General features: G+C 37.8%; 1 protein-coding gene across 2 annotated transcripts in view; it reads left to right on the forward strand.

Moving 5' to 3' along the window:
• The first annotated feature begins 4,501 nt into the window (after positions 1-4,501).
• Positions 4,502-23,871, forward strand: part of JAKMIP2 (janus kinase and microtubule interacting protein 2) — a 93,462-nt gene continuing 74,092 nt past the window's right edge. For both annotated transcript variants that reach the window (XM_081937852.1, XM_081937851.1), the window contains exon 1: positions 4,502-4,656. The gene's annotated coding sequence lies outside the window, so the exon portion shown is untranslated. The remainder of the gene's footprint in view (positions 4,657-23,871) is intronic.

Here is a 23,871-nt window from a genome sequence, read left to right on the forward strand (position 1 = left end):
TCTTCCGGCTACTCATGAACAAGGCATAGTGAAATGAGTATCTCAGTGGCTATCCCTCCAGTCAAACATGGCAGAGAACTTTCATTTCCCACAATGTCTTTGTATTGCTCTGGGATTCTTCTGAGGGAGTTGGTTAGTATTTCTTCCAACAACAAATCAAATATCTCCTGTTCCCACCTATAAAGCCCAGAAAATTCTAAAACCTCAACTAGCACCATTGGTACTCTGAAGGTTCCTCAGGTCTATTTCAATAGCAAGTAACTATATCATCAATTTACTATATCTTGTGTATCCACGTGCATCTTGGTTGAATACCATGGCCTTTTCCTATACAGTATAAAATAATGCCTCTGACAGTGAAGTTATCAGCTGCTGTCCAATATAGCTTCCTTTAGCTGGACAGCTGGGATCATTTTCATGCTTTGGGTGACCCTGCTGAAAGTAGTATAAACTGACATTCTTCACTCATTAGTCCCAGGGCCACTCCAACCTCCACCCTACTGAGCATCACTGAATTAATGATATTTATTCAAAATGCAATAACATTCAGAACTAGAAAAGAGCAGTATAAGAAAATGTTACACCTGTTTTGAGGAATAGGATTGGGGTTATAGCCACCCCCACCTCACTCCCGAGGCAGCTCAGATGATTCACACCATACTTTCCTTAACTGACATATTGTAAGATGATTTATCATATTATATGCTTGCCTTTCTCCATTACTATGTTAATTAGTAGTGCTTTTCTTACAAAATGGCTGCTTCAACCAATCTATTGATTGTTTACTGTTGTAGGTAAGTAATGGGGGATAGCCAGATTACTATAATCATAATGGGAAGCAATATAAATTATAAGTGAAACTCAAAAAATTAGAATATCGTGCAAAAGTTCATTTATTTCAGTAATGCAACTTAAAAGGTGAAACTAATATATGAGATAGACTCATTACATGCAAAGCAAGATAGTTCAAGCCATGATGTGTCATAATTGTGATGATTATGGCTTAGAGCTCATGAAAACCCCAAATCCTCCATCTCAGAAAATTAGAATATTGTGAAAAGGTGCAATATTCTAGGCTCAAAGTGTCCCACTCTAATCAGCTAATTAAGCCATAACTCTTTCAAAGGGTTCCTGAGCCTTTAAATGTCTTTCAGTCTGGTTCAGTAGGAATCACAATCATGGGAAAGACTGCTGACCTGACAGTTGTGCAGAAAACCATCATTGACACCCTCCACAAGGAGGGAAAGCCTCAAAAGGTAATTGCAAAAGAAGTTGGATGTTCCTAAAGTGCTGTATCAAAGCACATTAATGGAAAGTTATGTGGAAGGGAAAAGTGTGGAAGAAAAAGGTGCACAAGCAGCAGGGATGACCACAGCCTGAAGAGGATTGTCAGGAAAAGGCCATTCAAAAGTGTTGGGGACTTTCACAAGGAGTGGACTGAAGCTGGAGTTAGTGAATCAAGAGCCACCACACACAGATGGATCCTGGACATGGGCTTCAAATGTCAAGGTGATCCTGAACAACAAACAAAGTCAGAAGTGTCTTACCTGGGCTAAAGAAAAACAGACCTGGTCTGTTACTCAGTGGTCCAAAGTCCTCTTTTCTGATGAGAGCAACTTTTGCATCTCATTTGGAAACCAAGGACTCAGAGTATGGAGGAAGAATGGAGAGGCACACACTGCAAGATGCTTGAAGTCCAGTGTGAAGTTTCCACTGTGTTGATTTGGGGAGCCATGTCATCTGCTGGTATTGTTCCACTGTGCTTCATTAAGTCCAGGGTCAACACAGCCATCTACCAGGAGATTTTGGAGCACTTCATGCTTCCTTCCGCAGATGAGCTTTATGGGGATGCTGACTTCATTTTCCAGCAGGACCTGGCACCTGCCCACACTGGGCAAAAGTACCAAAACCTGGTTCAATGACTGTGGGATTACTGTGCTTGATTGGCCAGCAAACTTGCTTGACCTGAACTCCATAGAGAATCTATGGGGCATTGCCAAGAGAAAGATGAGAGACATGAAACTGAACAATGCAGAAAAGTTAAAGGCCGCTATTGAAGCATCCTGGTCTTCCATAACACTTCAGCAGTGCCACAGGCTGTTAGCTTCCATGCCACGCCGCATTGAGGCAGTAATTTTATTTCATCAATCAAACAACAGGTAGGAGTTAACCTCTTAACTAGAAGGTTATAGCGGCACAGTTCAAACATTATGCTAATCTAAAAATGAACAAGCCATGTTATGTATGAATTCTGCCATTCTGTCTTATAGAGAGCATTCATTTCCCTGATCTTGTAACCATCCCCATAAAAGTTCCGTATGCAAATGATTTAGATTAAGTTTACTGGGTTCTTAGAGCATTACAATTGCATTCAACAATCCCATTATCAGGAATAACCAGAGGCATAATAAACTCCCAGTGAAGACCAATGTGAGAGAGGTAGGAGGGAGTATTGAGCCCCATCAAATATTCATAAGATCCTTCTGTGGATACAGAACTAAAAGGCAGGGGTTCATATAAAAATAAGAATATTTAATCAATTTTATTTAGAAAGATGGAAAAACGATGTAATTTGCAGCCCCCTGCTTCTTGTGGGATAGTTCTTGAATGTGACTTGGAAACATTGATTTTTTATTGATTTTGTGTCAACTCAGAGTCCACTAGTATAAACTGAGGGAAAATTACTCTCTGTTAAACCAGTTTTATGAATTTGTTTCCAAGTCCAGTTCAGGTATTATTATCTTTAAAGCTCTGCACACTTTAAATCTTAAGAGATCCACATTGTAACATTACATTTATCGAGATTGACTCCCTAAGTCTTCCAGGGAGGTTTTCTTCCTTTCCTCTCTACAAGAGAAGTATAATTTCCAGCCATATGATTAACAGCCATAGCCATGCTTTTTGGAATGCTCTGTCAAAGATAGATTTATTCAGATTCCTCTCTGATTAGTCTGAGGCCCCCTGATGGCATTCTGGTTTCATAGAGCAATTTTACTCTGGATTAACTGGTCCTAGTGCTATTGAAGGATATGTCCCTGGGCATCTTTTTATTAACAAAGGGGCTGTTGATCCCAAAACATCCAATTTGGATGAGGAGGCTACTTCTAGATGGAACACCCACAGTGGTAGAGATATACCCATGGAACTTTCTCAGTGCTGAGACAGGAAAATATGTGCCAGGAGGAATGAAGTGTTTATTAATTATGTGGTTCTTTGCTAGGAAAACAGATCTAACACTTCTTCACATCTTCCTTCCAATGGTCATCCAAGGTGGTCCTGTCTTGTAATATTAACTCTTTCTGCTGTATAATTATGGATCATATGTCTCACATAAATGCAAATTGTAAAGCTCTAAACAGAAGGATGAAACAGTTATGTTTAACTATTTCATTACACTAATGCTGAAATTAGATTTTTTTTTCCTGATGCGTCAAACCCTCCCAGTAGAATAAATAATTTAATTGTTGAGAGTCAGATAGACTAGTGAATATATAGATTTCTATATTTTGACACCTTTGGTCTGTAAAGTTTAATCTGATTTTTTTGCTCATTTTTGACATGCTGCTTAATCTGTTGTGGGTTTTATTTTTTTAATGAACTGGTTTCTCTGCTCTCTGCTCTGGATATTTCAGGGTTCTTATGGTTCTTTGTTCTATTATTTTCCTTACCTGCATTGGGTGGAATATTAAAACCAAAAGGAAATCATATATCCAGTTTCCCCAGACCAACACAATCTGGAAGGGCTGGACTCCAGATCCCATTATTCCCAGCGAGCATGCACACTGACAGATACCTGTGACCGGTTTCAGCTCATCCCTCCAAAGGGCTTGAACTGCATATGTAAAGGTAGAACATTCAACCTACAACTGAAAGCATCCAGACCAAAATGCGAATGTGTGTCATGTTTATTGTGCGGAGGCAGGATGGAGGATTACGGCCCCCAATGCTACCATCACTGAGAAAGACTTCACCGTATTTTGATCTTATTTCCATCCCCATATCCCATTTCATTTATCTTAAGAAGCCAAGAAAGTTCATCATCATCGCTGACAAACCTTTGAAATGACTGTGGCCTTTGCTCTGACTTGTCCAGGGTTGAATTAGAACTTATCTGATAAAAGGGCCTCGGTTTCCCCTTAGTAGGAAGGAATATTATGTAGATCCCTGCCCCGACCTCCTTGAATAAGTTAATTTACCTTTCCCTCCTCATCAATAACAGCAGCAGCCTGCAAAGTGATTTGTTTGCCTGTCAAAGGCAGCTTTTCCTCATCGTAACCACCCTCTCCAGTTTCTCTTTCGCCCTCCCCATCTCTTGCTTCCCCGCCATCTTTTATGGCCGTTGCCATGGCACCCAGGGAGAGCTAAGCACCGCATCAGGGAAGGGGAGGCGGCGGCCCGTGCTGCAATTTCCAGTCTGTTTCCGTCCTCCCTGAGCTCATCACCCTCTTCCTCCTCCTCTTCCTCCTCCTCCTCCAAGGAGGGAGGTGGCCGAGGATCTGGCTCTTGCTGCTGGGTGGGTAGATTCCCTCCTCAGCCGAAGGAAAGGGAGGGGGAGCATCTGCTGATGGTTTGCTGGGAAGCAGCCTTGGTGGAGGGGGAAATGGATCCAGATCGCCCCTCCCTCACCTTTCAGCGTCTCTTCTTGGCTTCACCCCGGTGAGTATCAGCCATCGGCTCCTCCTGGCACCCTTGCTGTTTTTTCCTGCAGTTGCCATCACCCGAGTCTAAGGGCCCTGGATGTTGCAGTTCTTCTGGGTGTTAGCATCTTCCCCTCGGAACAATGACTTTCATCTAAGCTGCTGGAAAGGAGGAGAGGAAGAAAAAGGGGAGGGGATGTGGTGTGAGAGGGAAGGAAAAGAAAGATGGAGAGGGATGAAGGCTGCTGACAAGCTGTCTGGTAAAGCTGAATTGTGAGTATCCACAGGCAGATGGAGAGGATGCTGTTATTTAGCCTTTCTGTTGAAAAATGAGATGCTTGGCGAGAGCCTGTCAGTTTGGGAATGCAGACATTTCTGAGATGGGTTTTGCTTTAATTCCCTGACTGTTGGGCTGGGCCTCTGCGAAGTACAATTTGCTGGCAGCAGAGATAGCCATAAGCTAGCAGTCGATTGCATCCATGATTGATTTGTGGGTATAGTGTGTGTTGGATGGCTAAGTGTATTAAATCCATGAAGTGCATTGCCAAAAGATTTGGGTGGGATGCACTTTCTGCATAAGGATCCATACCTGCGTGTGTATGTGAGCCACACACACACCTGGATCTCTTTGTAGCATCTACATACGAGTCTATTTAAAGCCGTGATGGACTGACAATGCATTCCACTTGGGCTGATAGAAGGAATTGATAGTGCCTTGGTTTCATTTCAGCCACAAAGGACAGATCTATATTGTACATTCAGTACCATGTACAGTACTAATTCACAGCCTCTGCTTCTTGACCGTCATGTCTATTCTACTGCCTTCATGTCCAGCTCATAGATTTCCCATAGGCATCTGATTTGCCTTTAGGGAAAAGAGCATTCTTAGTAAGAGAGCTTTCACTTGATGTCCTTTACGGAAATACTAAGGTACTAAATATTAATGCTATTGAGTTGGGTTTTTTCAGACAAAGTGTAACATCAGTCCATATCTAATTGCCCACCATTTTGATATCCCAATTCTAATTCCCAAGAATCAGATAATTCTTTTTTGCAGATTCTCTTTTCCACTGTTTAGGTTAAATTCTATCTGAATATATGCATATTACTCAAGTTTACAAAGTAGCCTAGTATGTAAGAATCATTAATTTGAACTAATAATTTTTATTTTGATCATAAACAATTATATATTGTAACTACTGTCACTGGATCAGTTTCTCATTCTTGTTTTGATAACAAAAATGAATCTAAATGTCAGCCTTAAACTAATGCCATGTGAATTTAAAGTATTAAGGTAGAATTAATTTAAAAAGTAGCTCCAAAATGTATGACAATATAGATTTCAGATTGTACAGAGACAGATTTCTGAAAAAGCAAGGGTACATATACATAATTCATTTTATACACACACACACACACACACACACACACAGGCACTTTCTATAAAAATACAGTACAAGATTTTTTAGAGATTTATTATATGCATTGTTTAACTAAATCGACATAGATTTATTTATTGATATGATTTATAGCCTCCCTTTCTTTCAAGGTGACATATGTGATGGGAATTCCATGACAATATACACTATAGTATACCCTCCTCCTATTTTTTTCCTACAGCAGCAATCTCATGAGGCAAGTTAGGTAGAGAGACAGCTACTATCCCAAAGCTACTCAGTAAGCTTCAGTATCTGAAGGTGGTGCTGACTTATGGTCTCTCCATTGCTAATATAACATCTTAATCACATTGTACAGGTGCTTTAATCTGAAATTCAAGGTGCAAGTGGGGGGGAAACCCTAATATCATTATACAACGGGTGTCTTGTAATATTACTGTCCTTTATCCAAGTGATAGGTGGTCCATTGGGCTGAGAGAATGAACATATGTGATTGGCTCTAAAATATTTAGTAAGCCAATATTAGAACTTGGTTTTACCCAGTGTTAATCAGCATCATATTTATTACATTGACTCAAAAACCTACTCTAAAAGAAGTCCAAGCAGTATGTTGATTCAAGGAGAATATATTTGGCAAATGGATCTGAGATTGGCTTAGAAAGTCAGTTTATTAAAATAACATTCTTTTGTTGTCAGTGATGTAGTGAATGCTCTAATGGATCACTGAGCGTGCAGAGGAGAACCATTCACAGGCAGTGAATGAATATGGTGAAATATGATCAGAAAATCTTCTCTCCAGACCATGAACCTTTATGCAATACACTATGTTTGTAGGAATATCCTTTAAAATGGAAAGTGTGAAAATGACAGTCACAGCCAAGGGATCATTTACATGTGCACATGGTGCAAAGAAGTCCAATAGACAGTCAAGACTGGCTTATGTAGTTGGCAAGTAAAGATAGATTTATTGCACTCCTTACCAAGGGCAGGAATGAAGCTCATGCTGGAAGGGCATAACATAGAGAAGACAGGTTTCCCTCATATACTAAGGTTTGGGTCCAATTTTCCTCTGATTGGAAGTAACTGGAAACATACACACATGGACACACACACAAAGAGAGGGGGGGGGGGGAATTAATGTAACTATATAATAAATTTCCTGTAAAATGTGATGTTGGGGGAAATGTGATTGTTCCTCCACTGTTATAGGGTGGAATATGATTCCATCTATGCAACAATATCTAACACCTGTTGCTTGCATTGTGAATGATATATTTGTGATAAGCCTAGATGTCATTCTTCATAGGAGTGCCCATCACATTGATGTTATTGCAACTAGTGGCCACCAACTTTTACTCACCAAATCAATAGGCTGTAGCTCACTGGTATTGTTCTACCAGGTACTATTGGGAACCAAATAAGTGTTCACTTGCCATTGGTACCTGGTGGCTATCTTTACTACAACACTTCAGAAGAAACAATATGGTGGTTGGCCAATGCCAGTCACATCCAAATGTCCACTCAGCAACCAGCCCATTAGAGTATCCATGATGGCAATCTTTCCTGAGGAATTCATATTACTGCTAGGGAAAGCAGTTCCCATTTCACGTAGGCAGGGAAGGTGTAGCGAGTTAAATGTGTGATGGAAGCCAAGGCAAATGTCAGCTTTTAGTGAGGTCTGCTGGGTCACAGAGGCCCTTGCAGCTGTTCATCATAAATGCTAATTCTAACCTGAAATTGAACCTGAATGTGAATGTGTATTGCTTCAGCTGTAATTAAAACAACACTTTGTAAGAGACTAAGCAAAAGAATGACATGAACTTCTCTCTTAACATTTGAAGGGCATCTTCAAGAATCACTCCATTGGACAGCTCTTTAAAAGACATACATGCAAACAAACAAACAAACAATCTTGAACTGAAATTTTCCTGTTGTCCCAGATGCCCAAATAAAGCAGAAAGTATAAAATGGCAGGAAATGGCAGTGGTAGCATTCCTTCTGTATTCCTTCACATTGTTCTCTCAATGAATGCCATTGCCATTGTTACCTGGGATGTCCTTATAGATAAGCTTATGACTGTCATCTTTTTAATGATCACATTTTGGGACATAAATTTAACAGAAGAAAGAGGGAATGTGTTTTTTTCAAGGACTGCAGAAAGTGACTATCAATGGATCTAGGATGAGGAGTGGACAACCTTTCAGCAGCTCTTTACTTTTTTCAGGGATAAACTCCACAGTGGCAAAAGCAATGATACAATTAGATTCAGTCATTGGGGAACATCTGATATTTTATGGGTCCGGGGATACGTTAAGCCTGAGTGAAGAATTATAGTTCTTTAAAAAAATTGGCAAGAAACCACAACATTATTTTTAAGTCATCGTACACCAAAACACAATGGCACAGCAAGCAAGGACTCTTGTGGCTACCGGAGGCCTGCAGATTATAATAGATCAAGGGACGCAATTCCCTTCCCCAGGGAAAAAAATGCAAAATGTAAAGTTCAGAACCCAGCCAGACATCATATAGGAGTATTAAGATGGCTTAACAGCATCACCTGTTGGAGCCAAACTGAACCTTTGTCAACAGCAAAACAAAAAACTCTGATGCATTTAATGGAGCAAACCTTTACTTTTTGCAATTGTAGAATTAAAATGCATGTACTGTATTATCAAGAAGATTAATTGAATTTTAAACAAAATTAATATCTGTTTCTCCTTTCCCTCCCCACCCCCTTGCCGTCTTTTATGCACGAAGTGGCATTTCTAGTTAAGACAGAGGGATAAAGTCACCTTGGCTATTCTACCCATAACAAGGTTTCTCCTGTATACATCTGTATATACCAGGGGTGTCCAAACTTGGGAACTTTAAGACTTGTGGACTTCAACTCCCAGAATTCCCCAGCCAGCAGCTGGCTGGGGAATTCTGGGAGTTGAAGTCCACAAGTCTTAAAGTTCCCAAGTTTGGACACCCCTGGTATATACCCAGTGCATATTACCAATTAGTCAGCATTTATTATTGTGGTTCCTTTAGTCCATCATAGAACCATAGTTCTTTTTCCAGGAGTGTCCAAATGTGGACAATATTTTTGATTTGCTTTTTTCTCTGTGGAACAGGGGGAAAAATCCATCTGGTTAAAAAAGATGAATACAATATGTTTTCTTTCTTTACTGCTGAGATAGGCAGGCCCGTAATTTCAATAAAGAAATAAAATGGTTAAGACTATGATTTATTAGGGGAAACATGCTATATATCAACTTTAAAGAAACCAAATTCCAGAAAGGTTGGCTAAATTCAAGTCTTGAAAATATATGTAACATGACTAACAAAATCAGCCTCAAAATAATATTCAATCTTTTAAGGCCCATCTGGGCATTTTATTTCATTAAGCACTGAGTAACATTACCTCTTTACAATTCTGTTTATGAAATTGCTCTGCTTTACTGTAAGTCATGTGAGCTCATATTTTTGCCATGGAAAATACAATATCAGAAAAATGGCAAGAAATCAATAAGCCAAACTCTCCCATATGCCCACAAACATTCTACCCCATTTTGTAGTAATTCACATACTGCAGCATATTGGATATGCTATAACTGAATAATTCTTAGTGAGTTTCACCATTTTTATGTATTAGTAATGTACCAGTTTTATTTATCTATAATGTACATTTATGCTAGTTCCTATATGGCTAATAGCACTGGTATTTAAATATTCATGATAGCTTTTCTTAACATGACACTCTTCATTCCAAATGACTCTTCATTCTGGCTGGGATTTTTTAAGGAACTAATACATCTGGAGGAAACAGAATGAGGAAAGTTCTGAGTCTGTTTCAGAGCACTGCTGTTACAACCCGGAACAAATTACAAGAAGGTGATGAAGGATCTGAAAACTAAGGCCTCTGAAGAGAGTGTGAAAGAGCTTAGTCTTGAGAAAAGATTAGATGTAGGGATATAATAGCATTCTTTAAACTATCTTTACGTATTCCATATATAGAAAACTCAAGACCTGTTCTCTCATAATGTGCCATGTGATGTAAAATGTAGAGTCTGACTGAAGTTTTAATAGCAATTTTTTCAAACAATGAAAGCAGTGGAACCAAGTCCCCTGTGGGTGGCTGGTTTCCCTTCATAGATGTGTTCAACTAGAAACTAGAGGGCCGTTTGTCTGGAATGTGCCATTTGAATTTCTGGAGAACTGGGACAGAATATAAATCCTTCCATTCCCCACAATCCAGTCAGAGTTGAAGAAGCTTCTTGGATGAGAAGCGAAATGTCTTAAAAAAGGAAAAACAAGAAGGTCCAGTTGCCTTCTGAAAAAGCACCTTTGGGACACTGGCTCAGGGGTTTGGATTTATGGCCTAAATGCCCCTTCCAAATCCACAATTCTATGAAAACAAGTAAATACATGTAGTTGGTTTCAATCTTAGAGTATCTAAATTGAAGTGCATATTGTTCTCTAAGTTCACTTCAACAGCTTGCTTCCTACCCTCAGAGTTCTCAAATAAAAGAGCACACAGAGACACATCCCAAACAGCTATTCAACTAATATGTCAGTTTTCTGTCTCTCTTTTTTTAACTATTATAAATATCAAAATCTGGAGAAGAGAAGCTTTGACTACATGCTATAATCCAGTTCTGTTTCTTCTAGTTTGAGGTTTGCTTCTAGAAAAGGGGGAAGCGGCGGCTCAGTGATTAAGACGTTGACCTTGTCGATTAGAAGGTCAGCAGTTCAGTGGTTCAAATCCCTAGTGCCGTATAATAGGGTGAGGTCCCATTACTTATCCCAGTTTCTGCCAACCTAGCAGTTCAAAAGCATATAAAAAATGCAAGTAGAAAAATAGGGACCACTTTGTCGGGAAGATAACAGCGCTCCGTCAGCCTTCGGCATTGAGACATGCCAGCCACATCACAACGGAGATGTCTTCGGACAGTACTGACTCTTTGGCTTAGAAGCAGAGATAAGCACCTCCCACTAGAGCTGGAAACAACTAGCATGCATGTGCGGGGCATTTACATTTTACCTTTACTAAAAAAGGAGGAGTTGGGAGAAAGCCAATGGGGCAAGAGGAAAAAAATGTTTACCTTCTCTCTTTGCTCCGATTAAAATTCTTTCTCTCCCACACTCATCCAGTAGTTATGACAATTTGCTAAATAAAGCCTCCTACTTTGCTAATCTAGTATATACACTTTTGTCATTAAATAGATTAGTACTTTAAAAGTATATAGTTGAAGAAAGTGAGAGTTGTATCAATCTGGGCCAAGCTGATTGGTCAATCTACTGCCTGTTAAATTAAGATAACATAGAACCACATACATAATAATCTGTGGGTATAAACAACATGGGTTTGGCACCTACATATGCATAGGTTTTGACTATTAAAATTTGATCCTTTTCTATTGTAAAATATTCATAAGTCAGCTGCCACTGCAAATATGGGGACATCTTTCAGTACAAGTGTGTACAGTCTAGGTGAGCCAACGTTTGTGTCACAAGAATACCTCATCCAAGAGTTAAATATTCCAGTTATTGGTTGGTTATTTCTTTTGTTTCAATGTTGGCATTAAAATAAAGTTACAAGATTTTGGTTTCTTTTTATATATAAATGGAGATTGTAGCCACTTTTATGGATGTTCCTGGGAAAATCCTCCCCACTCCGTCCCAGACCTAATCTTCCTCAGAATCCTGCAGGAGTTTCTGGATAGCTTCCAGAAACTCCTGCAGCCCTGTTCTATCTTCTTCATTTTAAAATTTGTTGCAGATGAATCCCGAAGTTTCACATTCCATTTTATTGCCTTATTTGCCTGCATTTATTTATTGTTATTCAGCCACTAAATCATGTCCGAATCTCCATGACCCCATGGGTCATAGTGGGCCAGCCCTCCCTGTTCTCCACTGTCTCCCAGAGGTTGCCCAAACCAGGGACGTGCTGTCAGGGGAGGCAGAGCCTCACCGCTCTCATCATGAAAAGAAAAAAAAGGGAAAAGGGAAAAGGCACACATGGTCCGATTCCCTGCCTTCCTGAGTCAACATGAAGGGGACTGTGGAGCACGCTCTGCTGGCTCGCGCTCCGTGGTCCCCTTCATGTTGACTCAGAAAGGCGGGGAATGGGACCACGCCATATACCTCACCGCACGTCACTGGCCCAAACTCATGTTCATTGAATGCTTACATTTATGGGACAACTTTAAAAATGGTGAGGCCAAGAAACAGGTCTAAATAATCAATCTTTACCTGGATTGCAAAAACATCAAATCAAGATATTTTTGCTTTTCTAATCATTTGGGGAAAGCCTACAGAAAGATTCCCACTTCAAGTCATGGCCTTCCCAAATTTTCTGCAAATACAACTACTTTACTTGATTTGCTTAGTTATGTAAAAGTAAGCCACCATTTCTCCTACAAAGAATCTCCATAGTGCTATTTTTAAAAAATGCAAACTATGAACATTTAACTAAAGCTAGTGTTTGTTTGGTTTTTAGAATCATTCTAATTCTTATAATTATTGTGGATTCCAATATACCATAAACACACCTACATAACCAGGGAATAATTCAGTCTGAAGTTATATTTCTATACATTACTCCACCCTTTTTTTTGTTCCATTTTTACTCTGGACATAGCTATGGAAAACATAGAACAAAGAATTCAGAATGAAAGTGAGGTGATCTGAATATAGATGCCTATAATATATCACACTCATATAGCATCACACTCAATGTTTAGTGAGTGGTCACTATCACTTTCTCTGTCTATGTACATTTTATTTTCAGAAAATGACACAATTTATTATTTCTTTCTCCGTTCCTATTCATTTTTATCTGTATTAACTTCTCAGTCAATACTATACTCCATGTATTTTAAAAAATGGGTGTGAAATGATAAAATTTAGGCTCTAATAATTTAGTCTCTGTTGCCACAGGATTCTTAGTTGGTGTCTTGGAATTGATTAACTTAGCTTTTTTATGGAAATTGGGGAAAAAACTGTGTTCCATAATTTTAAAATGTTTAAGTTTGTAAATACAATTTAAAAAATCTTCAAATTGCATTGTGAGCTTTGTGCAAATCTTTATTCGTTTAAAATATGATATGGAACATGCAAACTATAGGGTTTTTCTCCCCATTCTTTTAATGGGAATAAATATAGGAGACATCAGTATTTCTTCTGTGCAATGAATTAATATTGAATGAATATGTACTTCTTCCAGAAGATCTAATCAGGGTGTCTTTTCTCTATGTTTGTCTGTGCAAGTCTAATCTGGACAGATGCATAAACGTTACTTCTATATCTTTCAGCCATGCAAGGTTAGCCAGGTCAAGAAACAGATACCACAGGGACTTCTGGAATAATGATTCCAATGCTGAGGGCATAGTACCAGAATATTGAAAGATGGTTCCTTCTTATATTAAATATAATCAAGGCAAGGTTATTTGGACTTTCTTTCTTACATTTCTCACAAGAGCAGTGGTGGCGCAGTGGTTAGAATGCAGTATTGCAGGCTAATTCTGCCAACTTCCAGCAGTTCAATCCTGATCAGCTCAAGGTTGACTCAGCCTTCCATCCTTCTGGGGTCAGTAAAATGAGGACCAGACTGTTGGGGGCAAGATGCTGACTCTGTAAACCGCTTAGAGAGGGCTGTAAAGCACTGTGAAGCGATATATAACTCTAAGTATTATTGCTATTTGCTGCAATCTCTGAACTATGTAATATTTTCTGCAAGTCCCTCCTTCATGGTTCTTTCATACTTTTTAGGTCTTCTCAAAGTTCCTTTACATTGTTATGATTTTCTGGATAGTACAGACTCAAGTAGTAAAGTTCAGCAGAATGGTATTTCAGCCATGCTGTGGTGTCCTTACTGTTGAACATTACAAATAAGGCTTTATTCCTACAAAGATAAAAGTCTTTATATGAATTGTATCCTACTGTTATACCCAGCTTATTTCTATTATCCTATTCGCTTATTCACAGAGTGCTCAAGTGCATGTTTGTAACCTTTGCATACTGAATCTCTTACTGTACTTTTCTCTGGTTTCTCAGCCGAAAACATAGTTATCTACCCTAGAAACAAGTGATGCACAGTCACTGCAAAATTAGTGGTTGTTTTTAAAACATTCCTTAGTTTACGTCATGAGCTTTCATTTTTATCCAAGTTTAACTTTCCATGGGCCATAGTTCAATTAATCAGATGGGCACAATTTGATAGATACCAAGCGTTTAGTTCCACCAAGTTTGCAAGGCAAACTTGATAGAACTAAATAATTATCCAACTTGGATTTAACAAAAGAGTACTTTTAGACCTCTAGAAATGGAACTCAAGGGGAAAAAACAGTTTTTGCAACAAGCCAAGGGCTATACCAGTTTCCCACAATAGTTGTTGGTTTGCATGGAGGCATTGTCATTTTTCAGAGTTTGATTAACTGTATCATACTGGATTAGAATAGGAAATACAAAGTTTTTCAAGATGACATTATAGTTAGAGTGTCAATTAGAAGCATCTGAAAAAGTAGTGGCTAAATTAAAGTTAGCCAGAATAACTATAAATCCAGTTTTTCTAGCATTCCAGGACCTCAGATGTGTGAAGTTTGTTTTAGTTAACCAAGAGGAAAAAGCTGAAACGGGGAAATTAATGATCATTCAGGGAAATGTCCCTGCAGAGAAAACAAAAGAAATTGTGTGAAATTACAGCTGTAGTCACAGAACATATTTAGAAATAAAATGTGGAGAATCGATCAAATGAGATGCCCCTACTATGACACAGTATCTCTAATTATACCAGATACAATTTCCTATACAGAATGAATCAAATCAAAATGTGTCATGATAAAAGACCAACAATGCCAGGGAAAAGAAAACAACAAAAAGAAAAGCAATAAAAGTGTTTGGGGAATGGATTGTCGCTATGTTTCTCCTTCAGCCATACAAAATTTGGCTATTATATTGGTGATAGTATGGTTGTATAATACTACTGAACATTTTGATCTAATAATGCTAATTGTTATAGGTGGCTGAAGATGCAACAGAAAGAGGTTTGGGGATTTAAAATCCAGATTTATTCAAAATAGCTGTTCAAATATAATCCTGAGTTTTCTGGATATAATAGAATGTAACCTATTTAGATACAATTTATACTAGAGCTGAGCATATCTTTGAAGAGATGTTTCATTTGAATTCAGAAGAAAACCACTATTTCAAAACTGCTGTGTGAAACATCACAGGCTCTATGTAAAGGCAAAACTATGTAGTTGCATTGTTGGTCTCAGTCCAACTACCTTTTCAAACAATAACAAGCCAATGTAAACTGCAAGTTCAGGAGAAAACCTAACAGAGGCACATTCTATCATCACTTCATCTGAATGAAAAAAAAAGATACATCACCTCTAATGTGTAAAGTACTTTAATGTGTAAAGATCAGGAACCAGGACATCTCACAAAGGCCTATTATACAATAGCCCCCATATTCTATAATTTTAGTAATATCTGGAATGTTATTACCATATCTACTGGGCATCTATGACCAATATTACTTGAAGTCCCAATAGCTGGTTGAAATCCAGATGTTACCTGACATCTCAAACTTAGATGTCAACTGGAAAATTATTTCAAGGGACACCTGACAGTAATTTACACTCCAATTTTTGTTTCCCCATCCATCTGATTAGAACTTTATTGAAAATTGGCAGTCATGCAGCATAGCTCTTCAGTGATAAAGAAGGATAATTCACTCACCAGAATAAGTAAACAAAGTTCTACATTCTTTTCTGGCCAGAACCTGAGCTATTTGAGACCATGTTCCAGAGAAATAGGATGACTTCCTCTATGTATTCCAATAAGCCGAGTATTGACCTTTTCCTCCACCCCAGTTTCTCTTGTATGACTTTGGATACGGAGAGCAAATTAGCCTGCAAAGTCAGCTAGAAGGGTTACTTAACCCAGAAATACTGCATTTTCTAAAAGGAGTCTTGGCCGGAATCTGAATAAAGTTGAAAGAAGTTGAAACCATCAGACAAGAATCAACCAAACAACCAAATGTTTCAAAGTTACAAATAGTTATTCTAGCCTTAAATAACAAATAGTTATTTTAGCATTGAACACATTTTAATCTCTGTATCAGAGAAAAACAAGCATGAAATAGCCCTGTTTAAAAAAAAGCCTAAAAAATGGCCCAGGAAAAGTCTCAAAAACAGGCCAAAAAAGCATCAAAAAAGGGCTGAAACAGCCTTGAAAATAAGTAGAAAAAAAGTTGGAAAAGGGAATAAAGGGCTGAAAATGGGGCACGCAGAGGCCAAAAACCTTTTTTTGTTGTTGTCTCCCTCTTCTAAATTTAGGTAAATCTTATAGTCAAGTGCATCTTATAATCTGAAAAATACGGTAATTAGTTCAGAATTGTCACTAATAGGAGTACCACTGAGCTGAAGTGGTTATCTCCAAGAAAGATTTAGTCCTTTTGCTTATTAGCCTAACTGCTTTGGCAGGAAGGAATACAAGCAGGACTTCGTATGTTTACAGCTACTATATGTGGGTGGCAAAAATCCAGAAAACTACTGAATGGCAGCATTTTAGGGCTTCAAAAAGCAGTAGCATCTCTTTAAACTGAACCAGAGAATGCAGTGACCAGCAATGTTTTTAATATCTTATTTTATTTAAAATTTACTACATGCAAAGTGATTTATTATTTCTCTTTTTAAAAAAAAAAATCCAGGCTTATCAGATCAGGAACACTCACATTTTATATCTATTCAAGATACCAAACTACTAATGAAATATGGGACGCTTTTACAAAAATACAGTAGGTTAAAAATAAAGTGATAGTTATATAAGTGTATTGGAAATGATACACTTGCATAATGCTTGCATCTGATAATTATATACAGAATTGTAACTGTTTACTGTAACAGCATGTTATCCTTTATATATTTTTCACTTGCTTTTTAAGCACTTGTTATGTATTTTTATTATATAAATATTTTTGTGTTTTGAACCTTTTGGTTTTTTTTGTTATTTTTTTAAAAAGCAATAAAAATTTATTACAATTTTATTATGTTGAAATAATATAAATTAATCCACTTTAGATATTCCTACAACATAGTTAGCTAGATAGTTACACAGTGCTAAACTAGTAGGCATGTATGCATCATTTATACATGCATTTAGCAATCAGATTTATACCCGGGCTATCCTCAAGAAGACTTGCAAAAGATTAAATATATTATTCAGAGAAATATTTTTATTCAAAGAAAATTTATTTGGACAGATGGCTTTTTCCAATTTAATCTGTTTGGGTATTCTAATAAAGTTTAGGTAACACCAACTTCTTCCCTCTCTAAAAGCAAGAATAGCTCTTCAAAAGTACTGACAAAAATTTGCCATGTTTTCTTCATTTGTTGTCTAAAAAAGAACCCATTTGCTTGAAAAAAAATATTACAATTAATTGCAGACATAAATAGCCATTACATGAATATACGTCATGTTGTACACTTTGGGGCAAGGATGCAAAGAGGAAAAAGGATAAACTAACCATATAACACAAAGAAATTAAAGGCATGAGATAAGAAAAAGAAAATGGAATATATGTAATTTACCCCATGCTTGTCTATACTATACTATCCCAGCAAATCATTCTTGTTTCCTTCTTTCATACTGAAAGTGGTCACTCACTTCTATATTCAATTCACATTCATACATCATTTATTCATTTTTGAGTAAAGACGGAATGACTTAAAAAGAGAATAGTATCTCTGTGTAAACATATATGCAAGCAAAATTAGGTGGCAGAAAACATACATATTACATGCAGCATTTGGATAGCCCCTTCTTTTTAGCAGCACCCTCAATTCAATTTCAGTGCCCTGAAATTGCTACGATGAGAAATTCTTGAAATCAGTAATTTCTTTTCAAATTCCTCTTCCAATCAAAACCTGTTCCAACAAAACTGATGCTAACATTCCCACTCAAAGGTTCTAAGGAAGATTCCTACACCGACTCAATAAAATCCAGAAAGTCTCTAATTGTGGACCTACTACACTTCTTCACACTCTTGAAGCAAAGACTGAGAATAGTTCTATTTTGTTACTTGTAATATAGATCTACAGCTAGATAAAAGTAGGAGACACTGAACATTTTAAACATGCACAAGTGTTGCTTAAGAATTCCACCTGTTAATCATTATGCCATGCTGTACAGTTCATAAATTAGTCATTTTTAAAAATTTTAAATGTTCGAATTCTACCTGCAAAGTGGTATCCCTCAAAAGATTCCGTTGATAGTTTATTCTGAGAAACTTTCCCCCTTTTTTCTATAGACTTGATTGAATTTTTAAAAATTATGAATATTGTTTTGAGCAAACAAAAGCACAATTTCCCACAAAAACAGCAGCTTGCCACTTGGGTATTAATCCCATTGGAGATTCTAGAGTATTGATTTTTTAAAAAAGTATTGCAAGTTTCAAAGAATTATTGGTTTAGATAATAATGTTCTATACCCTTGTTTGTAACCTTGGAGATAAAGGTGTTGCTGACGTGGTACACACTAAAGAAAAAGAAACAATGATAATCAGGACAGGAAGGTGAGATCAGATGCACTGCAGTAGATACACACAAAGAATCTAGTGAAGGTTATATAAGATTTCTCTTTCAGCGCACCTCTGGGTTTCTCTCCTAGGGAGGGAGGGAGAAATTGAAAATGGACAAATAAAAGCTAAACTTATACGCCTCTTCCACCCTCTCGTATTATGGCTCTCTACTCAATGCTCCCTTCCGTCTAGAGCTAAGTGCAATTGATAGAAATCTCACTCACCTGTATTTATTAATGAAAAATGTGCATTACTGAAATCCAGTAAGACTTTTAATGTAGGTGTACCTGCAAATCAATGGTAGATTTAGTAAAGTTTTAACAGACTTCCAGAATATAATCACAGAGAGCCTTTTACACACATAAGTCATTCATCTGAGATTACCCGCTATACAAATTGAATAAATTTTTAAAAATGGAAATATTATGGATAGAATATAGAATTAATGTGGATAGTTATACACCTCATCGTATACATGTACAGTAATATTTCTGGTGGTAGATGACATTACCCTTCTCTTGAATATTCAAGTACATGTGTGAAATGATGCGTGTATCAGATATGCAGCCATCTTTTTGTTCAGTAAGTGGAATGCTTTTGAATACATTTGAGAAGCTCCAATGATATAATAGTCAGGAATACTATTCATCAGCTTAGGCTGCATGTGGAAACAATGCATATTACCTAGCTATTCATGAGCTAGTGAAATCAATGAAAAAAATGGTCTTTATAAGGATTACCACTAAAGTTGGTTCAACAAGATGCATAAAATAGAGATATTGTTGGAAAATGTATACATGCTAAATTGGCTGTAGTGGTTCCAAGAAGACTAAGAACTAGGAGGTGTTTTTTTTAACTGTTAAAGCTATAAATGAAATGAGCAATTCAAATTAGTTTCGCCAGTATCAGCTTTTATAGAGAATGAGATTATCACAAGGCTGAGTTTAGGGTAGTGAATACTAGAGATACAGTCTTTGAGAAAGTCTTCCACTGAGATGACATTAGACACCCTTTCTAGAGAGAGAGAGAGAGAAAATGAAATTCCACTGCTTCCCACCCCCACCCCGGTTTTCTATTGCATTATATTTTTAGTTGTTGGTTTAAATTCCAAGGGCTGTTTTCATTTATTTTAATATTTTTATCATGTTAAGATTTCATTTTCAAAGGCCTTTCACCACAAGCTCTCTATTCCTGATACCAAAATACGGTAGCTGTACATATAAGAAAACTCAAACATTTCAAGTTCTTACTTTTAAAAAGAAATAAGTTCAAAATATTCAAAAAAATCAATTTCAAAGGAGTTGCAGTTCGTTAATTGACACCCTCAAGTTACAGATTTCCTAATCTATTTTTATATTTCCTTTGACAGTAATAAATAAATACATGTGTCAAACGGCACCATTTTATAAGATAAAACAGTTGCTTGATATTGTGTAATCTGTGTACTATAAAAAGACTAATACAAGCACTTTGGGGGGGGGGAATTAGGAATTTGAATTTTTTAAACTTTTCTTACTCAAGTAAAAAAGGATCTATGCATTGCCTAGTTTTGTGAATTGATAGAAGGTTTAGCAAATTATGAATCACTGTGAAGAAACCAGGAGAAAAATATGTATAACAAGTGGGTCAGAGGTGGTATTCAGCAGGTTCTGACCAGTTCTGGAGAACCGGTAGCGGAGTTCAGAGAATTGGTAAATACCACCTCTGACTGGCTCTGCCCCCATTTATTCTCTGCCTCCCAAGTCCCAGTTGATTGGGAGGAAATGAGGATTTTGCAGTGACCTTCCCCTGGAATGGGGAGAGAACGGAGATTTTACAGTATCCTTCCCCTGGGGTGGGGTGGAAATTGAGATTTTACAGTATCCTTCCTCTGCCATGCCCACCAAGCCACGCCCACCAAGCCATGCCACACCCACCAATCACGCCCATAGAACCGGTAGTTTAAAAAATTGAATCCCACCACTGAAGTGGATATATGTGAGCAAATACATACTAACAAATAGGGAGTATTTACTGTGCTGGCTGGGAATGACAGGAGCTGAAATATTCAGAGACCATCAGACTTAGGAAAAATAAACTTGCTGAATTCCAGCAATGGCAAACTCTCTTAAGCAATTATTTTAAAATCAAAAAGTTTGCCTGTTTCATGGGATAGAGGTGGACTCCATTCCTATATGAAGATAAATATATTTGCATTGGTGAATCAAGCTCTAATTTTAGCTAGTCTAACAAGAATATTCTAATAGTAATTATCCCCAGAGCAATTATCCAACAATGGCTGAAGAAGAAAATTGGATGGAAAGCTTTTAAATGCAAACATACAGACACAGGCTAAAGCTTTGAAACAGTTCATCTAAAGTAGATTTCTTGGCAGGTTGCTTTATCTAAGTCATGCATTTTTAAAAGATAGTTATTAATTAGCTTAAAATGCCTAATCTTTAATAAATTAAATGTTAGTTAAAATCAAAAGAAAGAAAAGATGACCCATTGCAGATTTAAATTGTGATGCACTGTAGCTAAAGTTAATGCCAAAGAAAAAGACATAACTGCTTTAAGAAACGTATTACAAAGTAACCAATTTTCTCATAAACTAAAATTCAGATTCTTTATGAAAACTGTAGAAGCTCAGAGGTAACTTCAGTATTCAGACCATCCCACTAAAAAGTATGTCACATTTGTTAATTTTCCCATGAAGTCTACAATTCACAGTCTGTAAGAAGGTCTGTTTCAACATCTTCACTGCTATGTTTTAGAAGGCTTTTAACAAAAGGTTTATGGAAAATGTTTTAAAAATCTACCTGTCCGTGATCTATCAGGTAGATCTTATCTATATGGCCTTTGAAACCATACTAATATTCTAAAATGTTGATGATTTTAAAAATATCACTTTGCAGAAGCCATATTGGTTTAGTTGTTTTATTTTAAAATTTTGGCCTTAATAAGGCTTATTATGTTGTAGGTAATAATGATTTTAATGACAACAGATCAGAAACCAGCATCTACACCTGGATTTTGCAACAGTGCCGCTGGAGAACACAGCAACTTCTCTTACATAAAGAGATTTTGGAAACAGTAGTCTGAGACATTTGTGGGTCTCCAGACTACCATCCCTCCAATACACTGTGTACTTTTCAAATCAGTCTGCCCTTAATGGACAAAAGAAAGTCTGCCAATACAAACATTAGGCACTTGTGTCTCCTGGTATACAAATCAGAATACATTTCATATGTTCCTTGAAGTTTTTATCCTTTAGGAGGAAAATATATAGCTCATCACCAGGAACGCATGAGGTAAAGTCATCAAGATTCACTTTAATAGGTTGTTGTGTTTTTAATTTAAATCTGCCCCTGTCATATCTCCTTTGTTCATCTTGATCCCTCAATTTTAAAATTTAAAGCTGTCTGTTACTAAGCAGACTCACTTGTAAGTATCTCAAATATTCCCCACTTGATTAGAACTGGTTTTCTTCTTCTCTTTCTACACGTCTCTAAAACATAGCTTGTTTGGTGAGGAGAATCTCTTCCAGAGGAAAATCTCTCCCCTCACATTCCTCTATCAAAGCTGCCTTGTCCATAGATATTATATAATATTACAACTGTAATTTGCAGGTTTTGTGTCAAGAACTTTTCTGTATCCCTCCAGTTATCATTACCAATTAGTAGCATCTGCAGGATCTTGCCAGTTCTATAGGAAGAATGAAAGCAACATCTGGGCTTCATTGCCACAGGGACCACCACTTTGGGGCATGCGTGTGCCATCGAATCCATGCAGAAAGGGGGCAAGGCTTGCATCACATTGCAGCAACATTACTTTCATCTCTCTGGTCTCCTCCTGCCCTGCCTCAAAGGCCATTGCAGTTAATTATGTATTTTCGTGCAACTTTATTTCAAAAAATGTTTGATATTATTCTGTCCCTCCACTGAGCTATCCTTTCTGTTCATAAATTTTCAGTTGAACTTCCACAACAGCTATCACCAAGTGTCATGTGAGGATCCTTTTCTTATTTTACTATTTTTTTCTTCAAAATGAACCCATGGATATCTGTAAAGAATCTGTGAATTTGCTACAACCATGAAGTCTTATCCTGATTAGAAATCTGTTTTTCTCTTTATTTTTTTGTATGTATCTGAGTTAATGGGACTCGATGGAATGTGGGAAAGGCAGTCACTTGGTTAATGTTTAAACAAATAATCCAATTAGTATTTATCTCATTATCTTTATTTGTATCCTGAATATTCTCATAACTCTAGGCAGCTTAGTGCCTAGAGTCCCAAAGGTGATTTTTTAAAAGGCAACATTTTTTTGGGTGGAGGGACTTCAGTTGCCTTTTGAAAAAGAATCTTTAGGACAACCATGACCTGGATGACTGAGAATCTCCATAGACATTTAGTGCCTAGAGGTAATAAAATAAAATTATTTCTTAAAAAGAATAAGCAATTAAAAGCTTATTTTAATAATGAGCAACTATTGCTAATTACAATTGATGCTACCATTAAAATGTTCTTCAAACACCTTCCTAAAATGGACTAATTTCAATATTTTATGGAAAGACATCCGAGCAGGGCAAACTCTTCCAGAATATCCAGGGTTACAATACAATACAACAGAAGAGTTGGAAAGGACACTGGAGGTCTTCTAGTCCCGTGATGGCGAACCTATGGCACGCGTGCCACAAGTGGCACGGAGAGCCATTTGTCAGGGCACGCGAGGCGCTGCCCTGTCAATGGCCAGCTCGCATGCGCGCGCTGGCCAGCTGAGTTCACCTTTTTAAAAGCTATTTTTCGCCTTCCCCAGGCTCCAGAGGCTTTATAGGAGCCTGGGGAGGGTGAAAACAGCCTCCCCGCCCCCCGGAGCCTTCAGGGACCGTCCCTGAAGCCTTCGGAACGCTTAAAACCACCCTCCGAGCAAACCAGAAGTGACTTCCGGGTTGCTTGGAGGGTAGTTTTAAGTGTTCCGAAGGCTTCAGGGAAGCCTCTAGACAGTCCCTGAAGCATCCGGAGGGCCTCCGGGGGGTCGGGGGAGGCTCTTTTCGCCCTCCCCAGGCTCCTATAAAGCCCCTGGAGCCTGGGGAGGGCAAAAAAACCATGTAAAATGGGGGGGTCGTGTGTTTTGCACGCATGCGCACTGGGGGGTCGGGTGTTGCATTATGGGTGCGGCACACCCGCACTTGACCCCCCTGCGCTCCCCCCACTTGTGGCACGCGAGCCAAAAAAGGTTCGCCATCACTGTTCTAGTCCAACCCCCTGCCTAGGCATGAAACCTTATA

This window comes from Natrix helvetica, assembly GCF_964273705.1.
Source record: "Natrix helvetica genome assembly, chromosome: 1".
NCBI classification, from domain to species: domain Eukaryota; kingdom Metazoa; phylum Chordata; class Lepidosauria; order Squamata; family Natricidae; genus Natrix; species Natrix helvetica.